This window comes from Delphinapterus leucas, chromosome X, assembly GCF_059928025.1.
Source record: "Delphinapterus leucas isolate spDelLeu-1000000601 "Yukka" chromosome X, BTC_Dleu_Yukka2, whole genome shotgun sequence".
NCBI lineage: Eukaryota > Metazoa > Chordata > Mammalia > Artiodactyla > Monodontidae > Delphinapterus > Delphinapterus leucas.
In genome coordinates this window covers 81392546-81413107 of record NC_143150.1, presented here as the reverse complement: position 1 = coordinate 81413107, position 20562 = coordinate 81392546, and the positions used below count along the sequence as shown (strand labels likewise).

The window sequence follows — 20562 nt, the reverse complement described above, 5'->3', positions numbered from 1 at the left end:
ATTATTTATCTATTTTGCATATAATAGTGTGCATATGTCAATCCCAATCTTCCAATTTATCCCTAGCCCCCTTATCCCCTGGTAACCATATCCTCTGGTTTTCTACATCTGTGACTCGACTTCTGTTTTGTAAATATACTCATTTATACTTTTTTTTTAGATTCCACATACAAGCAATATCATATTTGTCTTTCTGTGTTTGACTTAGTTCACTCGGTAAGACAATCTCTAGGTCCATCCACGTTGCTGCAATGGCATTGCTTTGTTCATTTTTTTGGTTGAGTAATACTCCATTGTATATATGTACCATATCTTCTTTATCCATTCCTCTGTTGATGGATATTTAGGTTGCTTCCATGTCCTAGTTATTGTAAATTGTACTGCAATGAACATTAGGATGCATGTATCTTTTTGAATTATGGTTTTCTCTGGGTATATGCACAGAAGTGGGATTGCTGTGTCATATGGTAGTTAGATTTTTAAGGAATTTACATACTGTTCTCCATAGTAGCTGTAACAATATACATTCCAATCAAGAGTGCAGGAGGGTTCCCTTTCCTCCACACCCTCTCCAGCATTTATTCTTTTTTTAACATCTTTATTGGAGTATAATTGCTGTACAACGTTGTGTTAGTTTCTGCTGTATAACAAAGTGAATCAGCTATATGTATACATATGTCCCCATATCCCCTCCCTCTTGTGCCTCCCTCCCACCCACCCTATCCCACCTCTCTAGGTGGTCACAAAGCACTGAGCTGATCTCCCTGTGCTATGCAGCTGCTTCCCAATAGCTATCTATTTTATATTTGGTAGCATATACATGTCAATGCTACTCTCTTTGTAGATTTTTTCCTCATGGCCATTCTGACTGGAGTGAGGTGATATCTCATTGTAATTTTGATTTGCCTTGCTCTAAACATTAGTGATATTGAGCATGTTTTCATGTGTTGGCTATCCTATAGATATTGAGCATGTTTTCATGTGTTGGCTATCCTATGTCTTTGGAGAAATGTTTATATAGTTCTTCTGGCAATTATTTGATGGGTTTGTTTTTTTGATATTGAGCTGCATAAGTTGTTTGTATATTTTGGAGATTAATCCATTGTCATTCACTTCATCGGCAAATATTTTCTCCAATTTTTTGGGTTTTCCTTTCATTTTGTTGATAGTTTCCTTTGCTGTGCAGAAGCTTTTAAGCTTTGCAAGGTCCCATTTGTTTATTTTTGTTTTTATTTCCATTACTCTAGGAAAAGATATTGCTGCGATTTATGTAAAAGAGTGTTCTGCCTATGTTTTCCTTTAAGAGCTTTACCACGTCTGGCCTTACATTTAGGTCTTTAATCCATTTTGAGTTTATTTTTGTGTATGATGTTAGGGAGTGTTCTAATTTCATTCTTATACATGTAGCTGTCTAGTTTTCCCAACACCACTTAAGAGACTGTCTTTTCTCCATTGCATATTTTTGCCTCCTTTGTCATAGATTAGGTGGCCATAGATGCGTGGGTTTATCTCTGGGCTTTCTATCCTGCTCCACTGATCTATATTTCTGTTTCTGTGTCAGTACCATACTGTCTTGATGTCTGTAGCTTTGTACTATAGTCTGAAGTCAGGGAGCCTGATTACTCCAGCTCCATTTTACTTTCTCAAGATTGTTTTGGCTATTCAGGGTCTTTTGTGTTTCCATACAAATTGTAAAATTTTTGTCCTAATTCTGTGAAAAACGCCTTTTGTAATTTGCTAGGAACTGTGCTGAATCTGTAGATTGCTTTGTGTAGTATAGTTGTTTTCACAGTATTGATTCTTCCAATCCAAGAACATGGTATATGTCTCCATTTGTGTTTTCTTTGATTACTTTCATCAGTATCCTACAGATTTCTGAGTACAGGTCTTTTGTCTCATTAGGTAGGTTTATCCCTAGGTATTTTATTCTTTCTGTTGCAATGGTAAATGGGAGTGTTTCCTTAATTTCTCTTTCTGATCTTTCATTGTAAATATATAGGAATGCAAGAGATTTCTGTGTATTAATTTTGTATGCTGCAAGTTTACCAAGTTCATTGATGAGCTCTAGTAGTTTTCTGGTACCATCTTTAGGACCTTCTATGTATAGTATCATGTCATCTGCAAACAGGGACAGTTTTATTTTCCTTTCCAAATTGGAATCCTTTTGTTTTCTCCTCTGCTTACCATGGCTAGGACTTCCCAAACTATGTTAAATAACAGTGCAAGAGTGGACATCTCTGTCCTGTTCCTGATCCTAGAGGAAATGTTTCTGTTTCTCACCATTGAGAATGATGTTTGCTGTGGGTTTTTTGTATATGGCCTTTATTATGTTGAATTACGTTCCCTCTATGCCCACTTTCTGGAGAGTTTTTATTATAAATGGGTGTTGAATTTTGTCAAATGTTTTTCTGCATCTATTGAGATGATCATATAATTTTTATTCTTCAATTGGTTAATATGGTGTATCACATTGATTGATTTGCATATATTGAAGAATCCTTGCATCACTGGGATATATCCCACTTGATCATGGTGTATGATCCTTTTATTGTGCTGTTGGATTCTGTTTGCTCATATTTGGTTGAGAATTTTTGCATCTATGTTCAGCAGTGATATTGGATTGTAATATTTTTTCTGTGTGTGATATGTTTGTCTTGTTTTGGTATCAGAGTGATGGTGGTCTCTTTAAATAAGCTTGGGATTTTTCCTTCCTCTGCAACTTTTTGGAAGAGTTTGAGAAAGATTGGTGTTAGCTCTTCTCTAAATGTTTGATAGAAATTTCCTCTGAACCCATCTGGTCCTGGACTTTTTTATTAGTTGGACGACTTTTAAACACAGTTTCAATTCCATTACTTGAGATTGGTGTGATCATGTTCTATGTCTTCCTGGTTCAGTCTGGAAAAGTAGTACCTTTCTGTGAATGTTTCCATTTTTTCCAGTTTGTCCATTTTATTGGCGTATAGTTGCTTGTAGTAATCTCTTATGATCCTTTGTATTTCTGTGGTGTCAGTTATAACTTCTCCTTTTTTATTTCTAATTTTATTTATTTGAGTCCTCTCCCTTTTGTTCTTGATGAGTCTGGCTAAAGGTTTAGCAATTTTGTTGATCTTCTCAAAGAGCCAGCTTTTAGTTTCATTGATGTTTGCTATCTTTTTTTCTCACCTCTATTTCATTTATTTCTGCTCTGATCTTTATGAATTCTTTCCTTCTACTAACTTTGGGTTTTGTTTGTTCTTCTTTCTCTAGTTGCTTTACGTGTAAGGTTAGGTTGTTTATTTGAGAGTTTTCTTGTTTCTTGAGGTAAGATTTTATTGGTTTAATCTTGCCTCTTGGAACTCTTCTGCTGCATCCCATAGGTTTTGGGTTGTTGTGTTTTCATTGTCATTGGTTTCTAGGTGGTTTTTTAAAACATTTTTATTGGGGTATAGTTGCTTTACAATATTGTGTTACTTTCTGCTGTACAGCAAAGTGAATCAGTTATACATATACATATATCCCCTATTTTTTAGATTTCCTTCCCACTTAGGTCACCACAGAGCCTTGAGTAGAGTTCGCTGTGCTATACAGTAGGTTCTCGTTAGTTATCTATTTTATACATAGCAGTGTATATATGTCAATTCCAATCTCCCAATTCATCCCACCTGTCCTTCCTGCGTTGGTATCCATAAGTTTATTCTGTACATCTGTGTCTCTATTTCTGCTTTGCAAATAAGTTCATCTCTACCATTTTTCTAGATTCCACATATAAGCGATATTATACTTTTCTCTTTCTGACTTACTTCACTCTGTATGACAGTCTCTAAGTCTATCCACGTCTCTGAAAATGGCACTATTTTGTCCCTTTTATGGATGAGTAAAAATCCACTGTATATGTATACCACATCTTCTTTATCCATTCCTGTATTGACGAATATTTAGGTTGCTTCCATGTCCTGGCTATTGTAAATAGTGCTGCAATGAATAGTGGGGTGCATGTATCTTTTTGAATTATGTATTTTTCCTGGTATATGCCCAGGAGTGGGATTGTGGTGTCATATGGTAGTTCTATTTTTAGTTTTTGGAGGAACCTCCCTACTGTTCTCCATACTGGCTGTACCAATTTACATTCCTACCAACAGTTTAGGAGTGTTCCCTTTTCTTTACATCCTCTTCAGCATTTATTGTTTATAGATTTTCTGATGAGGTACATTCTGACCGGTGTGAGGTGATACTTCATTGTAGTTTTGATTTGCATTTCTCTAATAATTAATGATGTTGAGCATCTTCTCATATGTTTGCTGGCCATCTGTATGTCTCCTTAGGAAAAATGTCGTTTTAGGCATTCCGCCCATGTTTTGATTGGGTTCTTTGTTTTTATGATATGAGCTGCATGACCTGTTTGTATACTTTGGTGATTAATCCATTGTCAATTGCTTCGTTTGCAAATCTTGGATTGGCCAAAAAGTTCATTCGTGTCTTTCCGTACCATCTTATGGAAATCCCTGAGCTGACGGCCAACCCAATATTTTTTGTCCCATTCTGAGGGCTGTTTTTTCACTTTGTTTATGGTTACCTCTGCAGTGAAAAAACTTTAATTAGGTCCCACTTGTTTTTATTTTCATTACTCTATGCAGTGGGTCAAAAAAGATCTTGCTGTGATTTACAACAAGCAGTGTTCTGCCTATGTTTTCCTCTAAGAGTTTTACAGGATTTGGCATTACATTCACGTCTTTAATCCATTTTGAGTTTATTTTTGTGTATGATGTTAGGGAGTGTTCTAATTTTATTCTTTTCCATGTAGCTGTTCAGTTTTCTAAGCACCACTCTTTGAAGAGACTCTCTTCTCTCCATTGTATATTCTTGCTCCTTTGTCATCTATTAGGTGACCATAGTTGCGTGGGTTTAACTCTGGGCTGTCTATCCTTCTCCACTCATCTATATTTTTGTTTTTGTGCCAGAACCATACTGTCTTGATGACCATAGGTTTACAGCATAGTCTGAAGTCAGGGAGCCTGTTTCCTCCAGCTTTGTTTTTCTTTCTCAATATTGATTTGGCTCTTCGGGGTCTTATGTGTTTCCATACAAATTGTAAAATTTTTGAGCTAATTCAGTAAAAAAATGCCATTGGTTATTTGATAGGAATTGTGATGAATGTGTAGATTGCTTTGTGTAGTATAGTTATTTTCACAGTATTGATTCTTCCAATCCAGGAATGTGGTATATCTCTCCGTTTGTGTTGTCTTTGATTACTTTCATCAGTATCTTATAAATTTCTGAGTACAGGTCTTTTGCCTCCTTAGGTAGGTTTATTCCTAGTTATTGTATTATCTTTGTTGTGACAGTAAATGAGATTGTTTCCTTAATTCCCCTTTCTTATCTTTTATTGTCAGTGTATAGGAATGCAAGAGATTTCCATGTATTAATTTTGTATCCTGCAACTTTACCAAATTCACTGATGAGTTCTAGTAGTTTTCCTGTAGCATATATATGAGATTCAATGCATAGTATCATGTCATCAGCAAACAGGGACAGTTTTAATTCTTTTCCAATCTGGATTCCTTTTAGTTCTTTTCTTCTCTGATTGCTGTGGTTAGGACTTCCCAAACTATGTTGAATAATAGTGGCAAAAGTGGACATCCATGTCATGTTCCTGATCCTGGAGGAAATGTTACAGTTTTTCACCATTGAAAATGATGTTTGCTGTGGGTTTTTTGTATATGGCCTTTATTATGTTGAATTGGGTTCCCTCTTTGCCAACTTTCTGGAGAGTTTTTATCATAAATGGGTGTTGAGGGGGACCTTCAAGATGGCAGAGGAGTAAGAAGTGGAGATCAAATTCCTCCCCACAAATACATCAAAAGTACATCTACATGTGGAACAACTCCTACAGATCCCCTACTGGACGCTGGCAGAAGACCTCAGACTTCCCAAAAGGCAAGAAACTCCCCACGTACCTGGGTAGGGCAAAAGACAAAAGGAAAAACAGAGACAAAAGAATAGGCATGGGACCTGCTCTTCTGGGAGGGAATTGTGAAGGAGGAAAAGTTTCCACACACAAGGAAGGCCCTTCACTGGTGGAGACGAGGGGACGAGGGGGGAGCTTCAAGGCACGGAGGAGAGCACAGCAACAGGGGTGCAGAGGGCAAAGCAGAGAGATTCTCACACAGAGGATTGGTTCTGACCAGAACTCACCAGCCTGCAAGGCTTGTCTGCTCACCCGCCAGGGCTGGTGGGGGCTGGGAGATGAGGCACAGGGTTTAGAGTTTAGACACCAGGGAGCAGACTGGGGCTGGCTGCATGAACACAGCCTGAAGGGGGCTAGTGCACTGCAGCTATCCTGGAGTGAGTCTGGGAAAACGTCTGGAACTGCCTAAGAGGCAAGAGACCATTGTTTTTGGGTGTGCAAGGAGAGGAGATTCAGAGCACCTCCTAAAGAGCTCCAGAGATGGGTGTGAGTCGTGGCTATCAGCAAAGACACTAGAGAAGGGCATGAAACGCTAAGGCTGCTGTTGCACCCACCAAGTATCCTGGGTGCAAGCACAGGTCACTATCCACACCTCCATTCCTGGGAGCCTGTGCAGCCCGCCATGCCAGGGTCCCATGATCCAGGGACAACTTCCCTGGGAGAACACATGGCGTGCTTCAGGCTGTTGCAACATCATACTGGCCTCTGCTGCCGCAGACTCACCCTGCATTCCATACCCCTCCCTCCCACTGGCCTGAGTGAGCCAGAGCCCCCTAATCAACTGCTACTTTAACCCTGTCCTGTCTGGGTGGGGAACAAATGCCCTCAGGCGACCTTCACACAGTGGTGGGGCAAAATCCAAAGCTGAAACCCAGGAGCTGTGTGAACAAAGAATAGAAAGGGAAATTACACCCAGCAGCCTCAGGAACAGCAGAATAAATCTCCACAATAAACTTCATGTACCCTGTTTCTCTGGAATACCTGAATGGAAAATGAAGCATCCCAAAATTGAGGCAGTGGACTTTGGGAGCAACTGTAGACTTGGGGTTTGCTTTCTGCATCTAATTTGTTTCTGGTTTTATGTTTCCCTTAGTTTAGTACTTAGAGCTTATTATCAATCACTGGTAGATTTGTTTATTGATTTCTTTGCTCTCTTACTTTATATATATATATATATATATATATATATATACATATATATATGTATATATATAAATTTTTTCCTTTTCTCTTTTGGTGAGTGTGTATGTGCATGCTTCTTTGTGTGATTTTGTCTGTACAGCTCTGCTTTTCCCATTTGTCCTAGGGTTCTGTCTTTCCTTTTGTTTTTGGGGGGTTTTTTTGTTATTGTTCCTATAGTCTTTAGTGCTTGTTATAATTGGTGGATTTGTTTTTGGATTTGGTTGCTCTGTTTCTTTCTTTTATTATTACTTTCTAATTTTTGTTTTTAAAATATTTTTATTTTAATAATTTTACTTCTTTTCTTTTCTTTCTTTCCGTCTTTCTTTTTTCTTCTCCGTTTTCTTCTGAGACATGTGGCTGACAGGGTCTTGGTGGTCCAGCCAGATGTCACGGCTGGGCTGTGGAGGTTGGAGAGCAGAGTTCAGGATACTGGTCCACCAGAGACCTCTTGGCCCCATATAATATAAAATGGCAGAAGCTTTCGCAGAGATCTCCATCTCACCGCTAAGGCCCAGCTCCACTCGATGACCAGCAAACTACAGTGATGGACACCCTAGGTCAAAGAACTAGCAAGACAGGAACACAATACCACCCATTAGCAGAGAGGATGCCTAAAATGACAGTGCATAGACACATCAAAGCACACCACCAGACGTGGTCATGCCCACCAGAAAGAAAAGATCCAGCCTCATCCACCAGAACACAGACACCAATCCCCTCCACCAGGAAGCCTACAGAACACACTGAACCAACCATACCCACTGGGGGAAGACAGCAAGGACAACAGAAACTACAAACACGCAGCCTGCAAAAATGAGACACCAAACATAGTAAGTCAAACTAAAGGAGAAGATAAATATGCAGCAGATGACGGAGCAAGGTAAAAACCCACCACAACAAACAAATGAATAGGAAATAGGCAGGCTACCTGAAACAGAATTAAGAGAAATGATAGTAAAGATGATCCAAAATCTTGGAAATAGAATGGAGAAAATACAAGAAACATTTAACAAAGACCTAGAAGAACTAAAGAGCAAACAAACAATAAAGGATAACACAATAAATGAAATTTAAAATTCTCTAGAAGGAATCAATTTCAGAATAACTGAGGCAGAAGAACAGATAAGTGACGTGGAAGATAAAAGAGTGGAAATAAATACTGAAGAACAGAATAAAGGAAATAGAAGGAAAAGAATTGAGGACAGCCTCAGAGACCTCTGGGACAATACTGAACACGCAAAAATTTGAATTATAGGGGTCCCAGAAGAAGAAGAGGAAAAAAAAGGGACTGAGAAAATATTTGAGAAGATTATAGTTGAAACCTTTCCTAACACGGGAAAGGAAACTGTCAAGGTGGAGGAAGTGCAGAGAGTCCCATACAGGATAAATCCAAGGAGAAACACGCCTAGACAAATATTAATCAAACTATCAAAAATTAAATACAAAGAAAAAATATTTAAAGCAGCAAGGAAAAAAACAACAATTAACGTACAAGGGAATCCCCATAAGGTTAACAGGTGATCTTTCACCAGAAACACTGTAAGCCAGAAGGGAGTGGTAGGACATATTTAAAGTGATGAAAGGGAAATACCTACAACCAAGATTACTCTACCAAGCAAGGATCTCATTCAGATTCGATAGAGAAAGGCTTTACAAACAAGCAAAACCTAAGAGAATTCATGATCACGAAACCCGCTTTACATCAAATGCTAAAGGAACTTCTCTAGCCAGGAAACACAAGAGAAGGAAAAGACTTACCATAACAAACCTAAAACAATTCAGAAAATGGTAATAGGAACATACATATTGATAATTACCTTAAATGTAAATGGATTAATTGCTCCAACCAAAAGACCCAGACAGGCTGAATGGATACAAAAACAAGACCCGCATATATGTGGTCTACAGGAGACTCATTTCATACCTAGGGACACAAACAGACTGCAAGTAGGGAATGGAAAAACATATTCCAGGTAAATGGAAATTAAAAGAAAGCTAGAGTAACAATTCACATATCAGACAAAATAGACTTTAGAACAAAGACTATTACAAGAGGGAAAGAAGGAGACTACATAATGAGCAAGGGATCAATCCAAGAAGAAGATACAACAATTGCAATATTTATGCACCAAACACAGGAGCACTTCAATACATAAGCCAACTGCTAACAGCCATAAAAGGGGAAATTGAAAGTAACAAAGTAACACAATGATAGTAGAGGACTTTAAGATCCCACTTGGACCAAAGGACAGAACATCCAAAATGAAAATAAATAAGGAAACACAAGCTTTAAATGATGCATTAAACAAGATGCACTTAATTGATGTTTATAGGACATTCCATTCAAAAACAGAACATTACACTTTCTTCTCAAGTGCTCATGGAACATTCTCCAGGATAGATAATATCGTGGATCACAAATCAAGCCTTGGTAAATATAAGAAAATTATAATCATATGAAGTATCATTTCTGACCAAAACACTATGAGACTAGATATCAATTACAAGAAAAAAACTGTAAAAGAAACAAACACATGGAGGCTAAACAATACAATACTTAATAACCAAGAGATCACTGAAGAAATCAAATAGGAAATAAAAAACATAACTAGAAACAAATGACAAAGAAAACACGACGACCCAAAACCTATGGAATGCAGCAAAAGCACTTCTAAGAGGAAAGTTTATAGCAATACAATCCTAACTTAAGAAACAAGAAACATCTCGAATAAACAACCTAAACTTGCACTTAAAGCAATTAGAGAAAGAAGAACAAAAAAAACCCAAAGTTAGCAGAAGGAAACAAATCATAAAAATCAGATCAGAAATAAATGAAAAAGAAATGAGGGAAATGACAGCAAAGATCAATAAAACTAAAAGCTGGTTCTTTAAGATAAACAAAATTGAAAAACCGTTAGCCAGATTCATCAAGAAAAAAGTGAGAAGACTCAAATCAACAGAATTAGAAATGAAAAAGGAGAAGTAACAACTGACACTGCAGAAATAAAAAAGATCATGAGAGATTACTACAAGCAACTCTAATGCCAATAAAATGGACAACCTGAAAGAAATGGACAAATTCTTACAAATGCACAACCTGCCAAGACTGAATCATGAAGAAATAGAAAATATGAACACACCAATCACAAGCACTGGAATTGAAACTGTGATTAAAAATCTTCCAACAAACAAAAAGCCAAGGACCAGATGGTTTCACAGGCAAATTCTATCAAGCATTTAGAGAAGAGTTAACACCTATCCTTCTCAAACTCTTCCAAAATACAGCAGAGGGAGGAACACTCCCAAACTAATTCTACAAGGCCACCATCAACTTGACACCAAAACAAGGATGCCACAAAAAAGAAAACAACAGGCCAATATCACTGATAAACATAGATGCATAAATCCTCAACAAAATACTAGCAAACAGAATCCAACAGCACATTAAAAGGATCATACACCATGATCAAGTGGGGTTTACTCCAGGAATGCAAGGATTCTTCAATATATGCAAATCAATCAACATGATACACCATACTAACAAATTAAAGGTGAAAAACGATATGGTCATCTCAATAGATGCAGAGAAAGCTTTCAAAAAAATTCAACACCCATTTATGACAAAAACCCTCCAGAAAGTAGGCATAGAGGGAACATTCCTCAACATAATAAAGGCCATATATGACAAACCCACAGCCAACATTGTCCTCAATGGTGAAAAACTGAAAGCATTTCCACTAAGACCAGGAACAAGACAAGGTTGCCCACTCTCACCACTCTTATTCAACATAGTTTTGGAAGTTTTAGCCACAGCAATCAGAGAAGAAAAGGAAATAAAAGGAATCCAAATCGGAAAACAAGTAAAGCTGTCACTGCTTGCAGATGACACGACCCAATACAAAGAGAATCCTAAAGATGCTACCAGAAAACTACTAGAGCTAATCAATGAATTTGGTAAAGTAGTAAGATACAAAATTAATGCACAGAAATCTCTGGCATTCCTATACACTAATGATGAAAAATCTGAAAGTGAAATCAAGAAAACACTCCCATTTCCCATTGCAAGAAAAAGAATAAAATATCTAGGAATAAACCTACCTTAGGAGACAAAAGACCTGTATGCAGAAAATTGTAAGACACTGATTAAAGAAATTAAAGATGATACAAATAGATGGAGAGATATACCATGTTCTTGGATTGGAAGAATCAACATTGTGAAAATGACTCTACTACCCAAAGCAATCTACACATTCAATGCAATCCCTATCAAAATACCACTGGCATTTTTCACAGAACTAGAACAAACAATTTCACAATTTGTACAGAAACACAAAAGACCCCGAAGAGCCAAAGCAATGTTGAGAATGAAAAACGGAGCTGGAGGAATCAGGCTCCCAGACTTCAGACTATACTACCAAGGTACAGTAATCAAGACAGTATGGTAATGGCACAAAAACATAAAGATACATCAGTAGAACAGGATAGAAAGCCCAGAGATAAATGCACGCACATATGGTCACCTTATCTTTGATAAAGGTGTCAGGAATGTGCAGTGCAGAAAGGACACCCACTTCAATAATTGGTGCTGGGAAAACTGGACAGGTACATGTAAAATTATGAGACTAGATCACTCCCTAACCACACACAAAAAAATCTCAAACTGGATTAAAGACCTAAATGTAAGGCCAGAAACTCTCAAACTCTTAGAGGAAAGCATAGGCAGAACACTCTATGACATAAATCACAGCAAGATCCTTTTACACCCATCACCTAGAGAAATGGAAATAACAACAAAAATAAACAAATGGGACCTAATGAAACTTCAAAGCTTTTGCACAGCAAAGGAAACCATAAACAAGACCAAAAGACAACCCTCAGAATGGGAGAAAATATTTGCACATGAAGCAACTGACAAAGGATTAATCTCCAAAATTTATAAGCAGCTCATGCAGCTCAATAAGAAAAAAACAAACAACCCAATCCAAAAATGGGCAGAAGACCTAAATAGATATTTCTCCAAAGAAGATATACAAATTGCCAACAAGCACATGAAAGAATGCTCAACATCATTAATCATTAGAGAAATGCAAATCAAAACTAAAATGAGATACCGTCTCACACCAGTCAGTAAAATAGCTAGTGGGAAGCAGCTGCATAGCACAGGAAGATCAGCACAGTGCTTTGTGACCACGTACGGTGGTGTGGGTAGGGACGGTGGGACAGAGGGAGATGCAAGAGGGAAGGGATATGCGGACATATGTATATGTATAACTGATTCACTTTGTTGTAAAGCAGAAACTAACACACCATTGTAAAGCACTTATACTCCAATAAAGATGTTTAAAAAACCATAAAAACTAAGCTCCCTACACTCAGCACATTTTCATAATGATATATACCAGTTAAAATGAACACTAGAGGCCAACTACTACTGAATTTCTACTCTGAAATCACAGAATGAAAAAAATCAGGTACCAGATTCATTTACCTTCCTAAAAGGTGTGATTTAGTCATCATGGCTGGCTGAGGGCTATATGCCCACAAACGCACACAAGAAAATCATAATGTAACTTAGAGCTACTTTCTTTTCTTTTATTTTTTTATGTTCCCATATCTCTTCCCTCTTGCATCTCCCTCCCTCCCACTCTCCTTATCCCACCCCTCCAGGCGGTCACAATGCACCAAACTGATCTCCCTGTGCTATGCGGCTGCTTCCCACTAGTTATCTACCTTACGTTTCGTAGTGTATTTATGACCATGCCTCTCTCTCGTTTTGTCACAGCTCACCCTTCCCCCTCCCCATATCCTCAAGTCCGTTCTCTAGTAGGTCTGTGTCTTTATTCCTGTCTTACCCCTAGGTTCTTCAGGACATTTTTGTTTTAAATTCCATATCTATGTGTAAGCATATGGTATTTGTCTTTCTCTTTCTGACTTACTTCACTCTGTATGACAGACTCTAGGTCTATCCACCTCATTACAAATAGCTCAATTTCCTTTCTTTTTATGGCTAATACTCTATTATATATATGTGCCACATCTTCTTTATCCATTCATCCGATGATGGGCACTTAGGTTGTTTCCATCTCCGGGCTATTGTAAATAGAGCTGCAATGAACATTTTGGTACATGACTCTTTTTGAATTTTGGTTTTCTCAGGGTATATGCCCAGTAGTGGGATTGCAGGGTCATATGGTAGTTCTATTTGTCATTTTTTAAGTAACCTCCATACTCTTCTCCATAGTGGCTGTAGCAATTCACATTCCCACCAGCAGTGCAAGAGTGTTCCCTTTTCTCCACACACTCTCCAGCATTTATTGTTTCTAGATTTTTTGATGATGGCCATTCTGACTGGTGTGAGATGATATCCCATTGTAGATTTGATTTGCATTTCTCTAATGATTAATGACATTGAGCATTCTTTCATGTGTTTGTTGGCAATCTGTATATCTTCTTTGGAGAAATGTCTATTTACGTCTTCTGTCCATTTTTGGATAGGGTTGTTTGTTTTTTTCTTATTGAGCTGCATAAGCTGCTTGTAAATTTTGGAAATTAATCCTTTGTCAGTTGCTTCATTTGCAAATATTTTCTCCGATTCTGAGGGTTGTCTTTTCGGCTTGTTTATGGTTTCCTTTGCTGTGCAAAAGCTTTGAAGTTTCATTAGGTCCATTTGTTTATTTTTGTTTTTATTTCCACTCCTCTAGGAGGTGGGTCAAAAAGGGTTTGCTGTGATTTATGTCATAGAGTGTTCTGCCTATGATTTCCTCTAAGAGTTTCATAGGTTCTGGCCTCACATTTACGTCTTTAATCCATTTTGAGCTTATTTTTGTGTATGGTGTTAGGGAGTGATATAATCTCATACTTCCACATGTACATGTCCAGTTTTCCCAGCACGATTTATTGAAGAGGCTGTCCTTTCTCCACTGTACATTCCTGCCTCCTTTATCAAAGATAAGGTGACCATATGTGCATGGGTTTATCTCTGGGGTTTCTATCCTGTTCCATTGATCTATCTTTCTGTTTTTGTGCTAGTACCATACTGTCTTCATTACTGTAGCTTTGTAGTATAGTCTGAAGTCAGGGAGTCTGATTCCTCCAGCTCCATTTATCATTCTCAACAATGCTTTGACTATTCGGGGTCTTTTATGTTTCCATACAAATTGAGAGATTGTTTGTTCTAGTTCTGTGAAAAATGCCAGTGATATTTTGATAGGGATTGCATTGAATCTGTAGATTGCTTTGGGTACCACAATCATTTTCACAATGTTGATTCTTCCAATCCAAGAACATGGTATATCTCTCCATCTATTTGTATCATCTTTAATTTCTTTCAGCAGTGTCTTATAATTTTCTGCATACAGGTCTTTTGTCTCCTCAGGTAGGTTTATTCCTAGATATTTTTTTCTTTTTGTTGCAATGATAAATGAGAGTGTTTTCTTGATTTCACTTTCAGATTTTTCACCATTTATTTATAGGAATGCCAGAGATTTCTGCACATTAATTTTGTATCCTGCTACTTTACCAAATTCATTGATTAGCTCTAGTAGTTTTCTGGTAGCATCTTTAGGATTCTCTATGTATAGTATCACGTCACCTGCAAACAGTGACAGCTTTACTTCTCCTTTTCCGATTTGGATTCCTTTTATTTCCTTTTCTTCTCTGATTGCTGTGGCTAAAACTTCCAAAACTATGTTGAATAAGAGTGGTGAGAGTGGGCAACCTTGTCTTGTTCCTGGACTTAGTGGAAATGCTTTCAGTTTTTCACCATTGAGGACGATGTTGGCTGTGGGTTTGTCATATATGGCCTTTATTATGTTGAGGAATGTTCCCTCTATGCCTACTTTCTGGAGGGTTTTTATCATGAATAGGTGTTGAATTTTGTCGAAAGCTTTCTCTGCATCTATTGAGATGATCATATGGTTTTTCCCCTTCAATTTGTTAATATGGTGTATCATGTTGATTGATTTGCATATACTGAAGAATCATTGCATTCCTGGAGTAAACCCCACTTGATCATGGTGTACGATCCGTTTAATGTGTTGTTGGATTCTGTTTGCTAGTATTTTGTTGAGGATTTTTGCATCTATGTTCATCAGTGATATCGTTCTGTAGCTTTCTTTCTTTGTGACATCCATGTGTGGTTTTGGTATCAGGGTTATGTTGGCCTCGTAGAATTAGTTTGGGAGTGTGCCTCCCTCTGCTATATCTTGGAAGAGTTTGAGAAGGATAGGTGTTAGCTCTTCTCTAAATGTTTTATAGAATTCACCTGTGAAGATATCTGGTCCTGGGCTTTTGTTTGTCGGAAGATTTTTAATCACAGTTTCAATTTCAGTGCTTTTGATTGGTCTGTTCATATTTTCTATTTCTTCCTGATTCAGGCTTGGCAGGTTGTGCATTTCTAGGAATTTGTCCATTTCTTCCAGGTTGTCCATTTTATTCGCATAGAGTTGCTTGTAGTAATCTCTCATGATGTTTTGTATTTCTGCAGTGTCAGTTGTTACTTCTCCTTTTTCATTTCTAATTCTATTGATTTGAGTCTTCTCCCTTTTTCTCTTGATGAGTCTGGCTAATGGTTTATCAATTTTGTTCTTCTCAAAGAACCAGCTTTTAGCTTTATTGATCTTTGCTATCGTTTCCTTCATTTCTTTTTCATTTATTTCTGATCTGATTTTTATGTTTTCTTTCCTTCTGCTAACTTTGGGGTTTTCTTGTTCTTCTTTCTCTAATTGCTTTAGGTGCAAGGTTAGGCTGTTTATTCGAGATGTTTCCTGTTTCTTAAGGTAGGATTGTATTGCTATAAACTTCCCTCTTAGAACTGCTTTGGCTGCATCCCATAGATTTTGGGTCATCGTGTCTCCATTGTCATGTGTTTCTAGGTATTTTTTGATTTCCTCTTTGATTTCTTCAGTGATCACTTCGTTATTAAGTAGTGTATTGTTTAGCCTCCATGTGCATGTAGTTTTTTTACAGATTTTTTCTGTAATTGATATCTAGTCTGATAGTGTTGTTGTCGGAAGACATACTTGATACAATTTCAATTTTCTTAAATTTACCAAGGCTTGATTTGTGACCCAAGATATGATCTATCCTGGAGAATGTTCCATGAGCACTTGAGAAAAATGTGTATCTGTTGTTTTTGGATGGAATGTCCTATAAATATCAATTACGTCCATCTTGTTTAATGTATCATTTAAAGCTTGTGTTTCCTTATTTATTTTCAGTTTGGATGATCTGTCCATGGGTGAAAATGGGGTGTTAAAGTCCCCTACTATGAATGTGTTACTGTCGATTTCCCTTTTTATGGCTGTTTGTATCTGTCTTTTGTATGGAGGTGCTCCTATGTTGGGTGCATAAATATTTACAATTGTTATATCTTCTTATTGGATCAATCCCTTGATCATTATGTAGTGTCCTTGTTTGTCTCTTCTAATAGTCTCTATTTTTAAGTCTATTTTGTCTGATATGAGATTTGCTACTACTTTTGGTTTGCATTTGCATGAAATATCTTTTTCCATCCCCTTAATTTCAGTCTGCATGTGTCTCTAGGTCTGAAGTGGGTCTCTTGTAGACAGCAAATACATGGGTTTTGTTTTTGTATCCATTCAGCCAACGTGTGTCTTTTGGTGGGAGCATTTAGTCCATTTACATTTAAGGTAATTATCGATATGTATGTTCCTATTTTCTTAATTGTTTTGGGTTCGTTATTGTAGGTCTTTTCCTTCTCTTGTGTTTCTTGCCTAGTGCAGTTCCTTTAGCAGTTGTTGCAGAGTTGATTTGGTGGTGCTGAACTCTCTCGGCATTTGCTTGTCTGCAAAGGTTTTAATTTCTCCATCAAATCTGAATGAGATCCTTGCTGGCTAGAGTAATCTTGGTTGCAGGTTTTTCTCCTTCATCACTTTAAATATGTCCTGCCAGTCCCTTCTGGCTTGCAGAGTTTCTGCTGAAAGATCAGCTGTTAACCTTACGGGGATTTCCTTGTGTGTTATTCGTTGTTTTTCCCTTGCTGCTTTTAATATATTTATTTGTATTTAATATTTGACAGTTTGATTAATATGTGTCTTGGTGTATTTCTCCTTGCATTTATCCTGTATGGGACTCTCTGTGCTTCCTGGACTTGATTAACTATTTCCTTCCCCATGTTAGGGAAGTTTTCAACTATAATCTCTTCAAATATTTTCTCAGTCCCTTTCTTTCCCTCTTCTTCTTCTTGAACCCCTATAATTCGAATGTTGGTGCGTTTAATGTTGTCCCAGAGGTCTCTGAGACTGTCCTCCATTCTTTTCATTCTTTTTTCTTTTTTCTGCTGTGCAGTAGTTATTTCCACTATTTTATCTTCCAGGTCACTTATCCGTTCTTCTGCCTCAGTTATTCTGCTGTTGATCCCATCTAGATTATTTTTCATTTCATTTATTGTGTTGTTCATCGTTGTTTGCTTCATCTTTAGTTCTTCTACGTCTTTGTTAAATGTTTCTGGCATTTTGTCTATTCTATTCCAAGGTTTTGTGTCATCTTTACTATGATTATTCTGAATTCTTTTTCAGGTAGACTGCCTATTTCCTCTTCATTTGTTAGGTCTTGCTCCTTCATCTGCTGTGTGTTTTTCTGTCTTCTCATTTCTCTTATCTTACTGTGTTTGTGTCTTACTGTGTTCTCTTATCTTACTGTGTCTCCTTTTTGCAGGCTGCAGGTTCCTAGTTCCCATTGCTTTTGGTGTCTGTCTCCAGTGGGTAAGGTTGGTTCAGTGGGCTGCGTAGGCTTCCTGATGGAGGGGATTAGTGACTGTGTGCTGGCGGATGAGGCTGGATCTTGTCTTTCTGCTGGGCAGTTCCACGTCTGGTGGTGTGTTTTAGGGTGTCTGTGGAATTATGATGATTTTAGGCAGCCTCTCTGGTAATGGGTGGGGTTGTGTTCCTGTCTTGCTAGTTGTTTGGCATAGGATGTCCAGCACTGTAGCTTGCTGGTCGTTGAGTGAAGCTGGGTGCTGGTGTTTAGATGGAGATCTCTGGGAGATTTTGCCGTTTGATATTATGCGGAGCTGGGAGGTCTCTTGTGGACCAGTGTCCTGAAGTTGGCTCTCCCACCTCAGAGGCACAGCACTGACTCCTGATTTCAGCACCAAGATCCCTTCATCCACACAGCTCAGAATAAAAGGCAGAAAAAGTAGAAAGAAAGCATTAGTAGAAGAAGAAAGAAAGAAAGAAAGAAAGAAAGGAGACAGGGAGGGAGGGAGGAAGGAAGGAAAAAAAGAAAGAAAGAAGATAAAGTAAAATAAAATAAAGTAAGATAAAAGATAATAAAGTTATTAAAATAAAAAAATAATTACTAAGAGAAACAAAATGGACGGATAGAACCCTAGGACAAATGGTGGAAGCAAAGCTGTACAGACAAAATCTCACAGAGAAGCATAAAAATACACACTCACATAAAGAGGAAAAGGGGAAAAAATCATAAATCTTGCTCTCAAAGTCCACCTCGTCAATTTGGGATGATTCTTTGTCTAAAGGAGGGAAGGAAGGAAAGAAAGAACGAAGATAAAGTAAAGTAAAATAAAGTTAATAAAATAAAAAGTAATTATTAAGAAAAAAATTCAAAACAAAAAAAAACACCGGATGGATAGAACCCTCGGACAAATGGTGGAAGCAAAGCTATACAGACAAAATCTCACACAGAAGCATACACATACACACTCACAAAAAGAGGAAAAGGGAAAAAATCATAAATCTTGCTCTCAACGTCCACCTCCTCAATTTGGCATGATTCGTTTTCTATTCATGTATTCCACAGATGCAGGGTACATCAAGTTGATTGTGGAGCTTTAATCCGCTACTTCTGAGGCTGCTGGGAGAGATTCCCCTTTCTCTTCTTTGTTCTCACAGCTCCCAGGGGCTCAGCTTTGGATTTGGCCCCGCCTCTGCTTGTAGGTCACCGGAGGGCATCTGTTCTTCGCTCAGACAGGACGGGGTTAAAGGAGCTGCTGATTCGGGGGCTCTGGCTCACTCAGGCCTGGGGGAGGGAGGGGTACGGATGCGGGGTGAGCCTGCGGTGGCAGAGGCCGACGTGACGTTGCACCAGCCTGAGGCACTCTGTGAGTTCTCCCGGGGGAGTTGTCCCTGGATCCCGGGACCCTGGCAGTGGCGGCCTGCACAGGCTCCCTGGAAGTGGGGTGTGGATAGTGACCTGTGTTCGCACACAGGCTTCTTGGTGGCGGCAGCAGCAGCCTTAGCGTCTCATGCCTGTCTCTGGGGTCCACGCTTTTGGCCTCAGCTCGTGCCCGTCTCTGGAGCTCCTTTAAGCAGCGTTGTTAATCCCCTCTCCTCGCGCACCAGGAAACAAAGAGGGAAGAAACAGTCCCTTGCCTCTTTGGCAGGTCCAGACTTTTCCCCGGACTCCCTCCTAAACAGCCGTGGTGCACTAACCCCCTGCAGGCTGTGTTCACGCCACCAACCCCAGTCCTCTCCCTGCGCTCCGAGACCGAAGCCCGAGCCTCAGCTCCCAGCCCTGCCTTCCCCGGCGGGGGAGCAGACAAGCCTCTCGGGCTGGTGAGTGCCTGTGGGCACCGATCCTCTGTGCGGGAATCTCTCCGCTTTGCTCCCCCCCCCCCACGCCTCTTGCTGTGCTCTCCTCCGCGGCTCTGAAGCTTCCCCCCTCCGCCACCCACAGTCTCTGCCCGCGAAGGGGCTTCTAGTGTGTGGAAACCTTTCCTCCTTCACAGCTCCCTCCCGCTGGTGCAGGTCCCATCCCTATCCTTTTGTCTCTGTTTATTCTTTTTTCTTTTGCCCTACCCAGGTACGTGGGGGGTTTCTTGCCTTTTGGGAGGTCTGAGGTCTTCTGCCAGCGTTCAGTAGGTGTTCTGTAGGAGTTGTTCCATGTGTAGATGTCTAGTTTCTTTTTTAACAAAATATTAGTAAACATCTTTCCAGTAAAAAGTTTCCCCCAAATTCAGAGATTCAAACAATGGATCATTTCCTTCACAACAGTGGCTCAGGCATTTTTGGGTCACAGGCCTTTTTATAAGTCTGCTGAAAGCCTTGTGTCTTCTGCCCGGACAAATACACAGAGACACAGGATGGTGTAAAATTTCCCTGGGTTCACAGGCCATCTAAAGCCCATATGGTTCCCCTTAGGCTAGGAAGCCCTGTTTCATACAATGAGCCTCATGATTCCTTCTGCTAGGGATGTCTATTACACCATACGATATAAGAAGCAAAGTGTGACAAAAAGTGAACCTCTGAGAATCTGATTGAAGACATATGTAATGAAAGATTTAAAGACTTTTAAGTTTTAAAAATCTTAATGGAATACTTGCCGTCTTCACACATAAGTCATAACAATAAGCTAACTAATCATACACATGGTACTTACTTGTCCAACCACTTCCGAATTTGAGCTAAAATCAGGGCTCGATGATGAATAACTTCTAAGTTTCCCCTTGGCATCTT

General features: G+C 38.8%; 1 protein-coding gene across 2 annotated transcripts in view; it reads right to left on the bottom strand.

Moving 5' to 3' along the window:
* Positions 1-742: 742 nt before the first annotated feature.
* LOC111170863 (elongator complex protein 1-like) overlaps positions 743-20562 on the bottom strand; it is a 56996-nt gene continuing 37176 nt past the window's right edge. For both annotated transcript variants that reach the window (XM_089904468.1, XM_089904469.1), the window contains one exon: positions 743-20559. The gene's annotated coding sequence lies outside the window, so the exon portion shown is untranslated. The remainder of the gene's footprint in view (positions 20560-20562) is intronic.